The sequence below is a fragment of the Arachis hypogaea genome, chromosome 13 (assembly GCF_003086295.3).
Source record: "Arachis hypogaea cultivar Tifrunner chromosome 13, arahy.Tifrunner.gnm2.J5K5, whole genome shotgun sequence".
NCBI classification, from domain to species: Eukaryota; Viridiplantae; Streptophyta; class Magnoliopsida; order Fabales; family Fabaceae; genus Arachis; species Arachis hypogaea.
In genome coordinates, this window is record NC_092048.1 from 108,793,034 (window position 1) to 108,797,408 (window position 4,375).

The 4,375-nt window shown below is 40.2% G+C and overlaps 1 non-coding gene across 1 annotated transcript; it reads left to right on the top strand.

The window, feature by feature from the left end:
• The first annotated feature begins 3,765 nt into the window (after nt 1-3,765).
• Nucleotides 3,766-3,869, top strand: LOC112740033 (small nucleolar RNA R71). The gene has a single exon (XR_003170969.1). It is a non-coding gene; the product is annotated as a small nucleolar RNA R71 (small nucleolar RNA).
• The last annotated feature ends 506 nt before the right edge of the window (nt 3,870-4,375 follow it).

The window sequence follows — 4,375 nt, forward strand, 5'->3', positions numbered from 1 at the left end:
TAGTGTCATGTGTTGCACAAGCCTTTGGCATTTTCTTTTTCTTATCAGTGCACTACACATATCCACTTTAGGCATTTTAGTTCACATTTCTTCTTGAGACATTGGTGCCCAGCACCTCTTTGTGTGACTAAATGTTTTGTATTTAGGTTGCTCTTGATAATGGACTTTTGGTTGATAATCCCGGGTTAGTTAACCCAAGTTACCAAGTGTTGAAACACTCCTCAGAACCTATTCATCCAAGCATATCCTTAATACATAAACACCACAGGCATTTGTCTCAGAAGTTCAAACCATTGGTACCTAGCTTATTTTCTCAATTTTTTTGCTTTTTGGTTGCCCTTTTTCAGTGGCTTTTTCTTCTTCTTTTTCTTTCTTTTTCATGGCCAAAGACATTTATTCATCAAGATCCATAGACAGTTTTCAATTTCTACACAAAGAATGATAATTCTACACTCTAATTCCAGTGATCTGACTAAACAATCAAGCATGCATACCACCACTTAATTCTACTTGATTTGTCACTAATTTAGCCAAGTTACTTTTGTTCGAACTTTTCTTTTATTTTTGGAAACAGAACAAGCATGGCAAGCACTCGTTTAAGAAGGTGAAGTTATATCCAAACATCTAGGCATTCACTTTATTCAAAGCAATAAACAGACATTCATACTAAAAAAAAACTCCACATAACACTTAAATGACTTATGATGAAAGAAAGCTCATAAAGACAATCCACCAATGATCATTTGATTATTAAGGAACGAGACCACCTCTTATTTATTGCTTGGTTCTTCTTAATTCTTGGGATCCTGCTTCTTCTTGCTTCCTGCCTCTTTTTGACCACTTGTGCTTCCTTTGTCTTTTCTTATGAGCTTTTTCCAGAATCCAGCCTTTTTCATCGTTTCTTCCACTCCTTTTTCAAGGATCATTGCCTTGTTTATTTCTCCTTCTTTCCTCCCTTTGTCTTTTTCCTCCATTTTTGTCTTTTCTTTTGTACCTGCACAAACAAACAAGTTTGCTATCATTTTTCGGTCCATGTGAATTATGAATAGTACTTGCACATGTAAATCAATGATTGTCTTTATGAGCTTATAGCCGTGACTTCTACATGTATGCACACTTATTATTTGGACACCAAACTTAGTGTTTGGTCAAGTCTCCTGATGACATGAAATCCATATTGGTTGTCCTTAATGAATGTGCTTAATTCTAATAAATCATAGTCACCTTGGCTCTTTGATTCTAAACAAATTTACTACCCTAAGTAATTGAAACCAAAGTATTAAAACATGCGAATGGTATACTTGTCATGAATTTTGAAATCCAGAGGAACTTCTTGCTTTTCATAAACTGTGTTCAAGAGGAACACCAAACTTAATGTTTGGTCGTGCACCTTGAATGAAAGATGGAATCCAATTTGAGTAAGATTTGGGAGTGCCTTCAGGCACACCAAACTTAGAGACCAATTGTAATTTACATGCAAAGTTTAGTGCACTTTATCAATAGTTGTCCTGAGGATTCAAGTTCATGCATAAGAAACCATGCTTTATTAGATGTAAAGCAAAGCACTAAAGATTAAGGATACTAAAAACATGGGTTGCCTCCCATGAGCGCTTCTTTAACGTCACTAGCTTGACGGTTGTCCCTTGTTAGGGTGGATTGTAGTGCTTGACGTCTTCTCCTCTCACTATGCAAACGTCCCCACTTGATTCCTTCATGACCTCTAAATGTTCCATAGAAAGAAATTTCCTGATTGTGAACACTTGAGGGCGCTGGGAAGGAATTGTTTTGAGGCCAGGTGGGATTGGCAGATAATGACTTGATATCACTTTATCTCCCGGAGAGAAACCTTCAGTGGGAATTTTCTTGTTTCTCCACCCTCTTGGCAATTTCTTTACAATTCTTCCCTTTCTCTTGAAGCTTTCTTCATTGACCCTTATGCCGGGAGGATCCTTCTGATCTATTTCTATTGATTCTTGTGGCTTTAACTCTTGCAATTCTTGTTTGCTTTCCAAGGACTGTTTCAGAGTTTCAGCTGCTGGATTGCCTTCCTCCAAACACAGATGGCTGCTCTCATCCTTAGGCTTTTCATGTTCTGGTTCAGGCTCAGATGCAGGTTTGAAAACATTAAAAATGAGCTGTTCATCATGTATTCTCAAAATTAGCTCTCCTTGTTCTACATCTATGAGTGCTCTAGCAGTGGCTAGAAATGGCCTCCCCAGAATGATAGGGTGTAAGTAGCTTTCCTCCATGTCCACAATGACAAAGTCTGTGGGGAAGTAATAATCCCCCACTTTCACCAGCACATTTTCAACTACCCCTTCAGCTTGCTTCTGAGTTTTGTCAGCCAGTTGTATGATTACATCAGTGGATCTCACCTCATTCAGTTGTAGCCTCTTCATAAGAGTTAGAGGCATCACATTTATGCTAGCTCCTAGATCACAGAATCCTCTGTCAATTTTTGTTTCCCCTATGATGCAAGGGATATGAAAACTTCCTGGGTCCGTTTTCTTAGAGAGTGTGTCCTTCTTGATGAGAGCACTGCATTCTTTGTTCATTGTTACCGTTTGTCCTCCCTTCAAAACTCTTTTCTTGCTTAACAATTCCTTTAAATACTTGATGTGTGTAGGCATTTGCTGGAGAATCTCAAGAAAGGGAATATTGACATGGAGAGAGTTAAATGTCTCTAAAAACCTTGAATAGGTTTTCCCTTTTTCACCTCCTCCTAACCTCTGAGGAAATGGTGCTTTTGGTTGGTATATTTCCAGCATGCCTTTTTGCAGTTCCTTGGTTTGCTCAGTTCCACTTTCCTGCTTAACTTCTTCCACACCTTCCTTCAAGATTTCTGGCTCCTGCTCTGAGGGCCTGATTCCTTCTTCTTCTGAAACTTCCTTCAATAGGGTGATGGCCTTGCATTCTTCCCATCTCACTCTCTTTTGTTCCCCTTTAGGATTCTTTTCTGTGTCACTAGGGAACACTGCAGTTGATTTGACGGCCTGTTGAGATAGCTCTCCTACTTGAGACTCCATCCTCTTGAGTTTTTCACCATGGTTTCTTAAGGTAGCTCTCACATCATCCCTGAAGCTTTTCAATTCGGTTATGTCTTGACTCATGGTTGCCATCATTCCTTCTATCCGGTTTAATTGATCTTGAAATTGTTGGTTCGGATTAAGTTGGGTAGGTTGATTATTTTGGCCATGATATGATGGTTGGGGGTAAGTGTTTTGTGTGACTTGGTATGATCTTTGGTTGGAGTTTTGGTATGTGGAATTGTTATGTTGGTTGTGGTTGTAAGGTTTGTGGTTTTGTGGTTGGGTTTGTTGGTTCCCCCACCCAAAGTTTGGGTGATTTTTCCATCCTGGGTTGTAAGTGTTGGAATGTGGATCATATGATTGCCTTTGTTGGTTTCCCACATAGTTGGCCTCTTCCCAATCACCTCCTTCAATGCTTACTTCCTCTTGATCTTGTGTGTGTATTGCAGCCACTTGCTTTGTTTCTAATTGCCTGGTAAGCTCTGCTAGTTGCTTGGCAAACACCTTGTTTTGGACTAGAATTGTATCAACATGGTTCAGCTCCATGACTCCCTTAGTGTTGTGCCTTTCTGATGCATAGTAGTACTCATTCTCAGCCACTGTCTCAATCACCTCAATGGCCTCTTCCACAGTCTTTTTCCTGTTCAATGAACCTCCTGATGAATGGTCTACAGCCTTCCTTGATTCATAAGAGAGTCCATCATAGAAAATATGCAATTGCACCCAATCATGGAACATGTCTGGTGGGCATTTCCTTGTCAAATCCTTGAATCTCTCCCATGCCTCGTAGAGAGTTTCACCATCTTGTTGTCTAAAAGTTTGAACCTCAGATCGAAGCCTATTGACCTTTTGTGGGGGGTAGAAACGTGCCAGAAACTTGCTTTCCACCTCATCCCATGTTGTTAGACTCCCCCTTGGGAATGATTCCAGCCACTTAGCTGCCTTGTCCCTAAGTGAAAATGGGAACAAAAGCAGTTTATAGGCATCTTCCTGGACTCCATTGGACTTCACAGTGTCACAAATTCTCAGAAATTTTGTGAGATGTTGGTTGGGATCTTCATTAGCACTTCCACCAAATGAACAATGATTCTCCACAAGTGATATTAGCTGTGGTTTGAGCTCGAAATTGTTGGCCTGAATGGGTGGTTTCTGGATGCTGCTACCACAATTCCCAGAGGTTGGGTTTATGTATGAACTAAGAACCCTCCTCTCAGGAATGGCATTGTTTCCATCAGCTCTCTCATGGTTGTGAACTTCTCTATCCATGTTGAGATCTAAAGCTTCCTCAAAATTGTCCTCAGATTCTCCTTCGGATTCCTCTTCTCCCACTACTCTCTTCCCTCTTG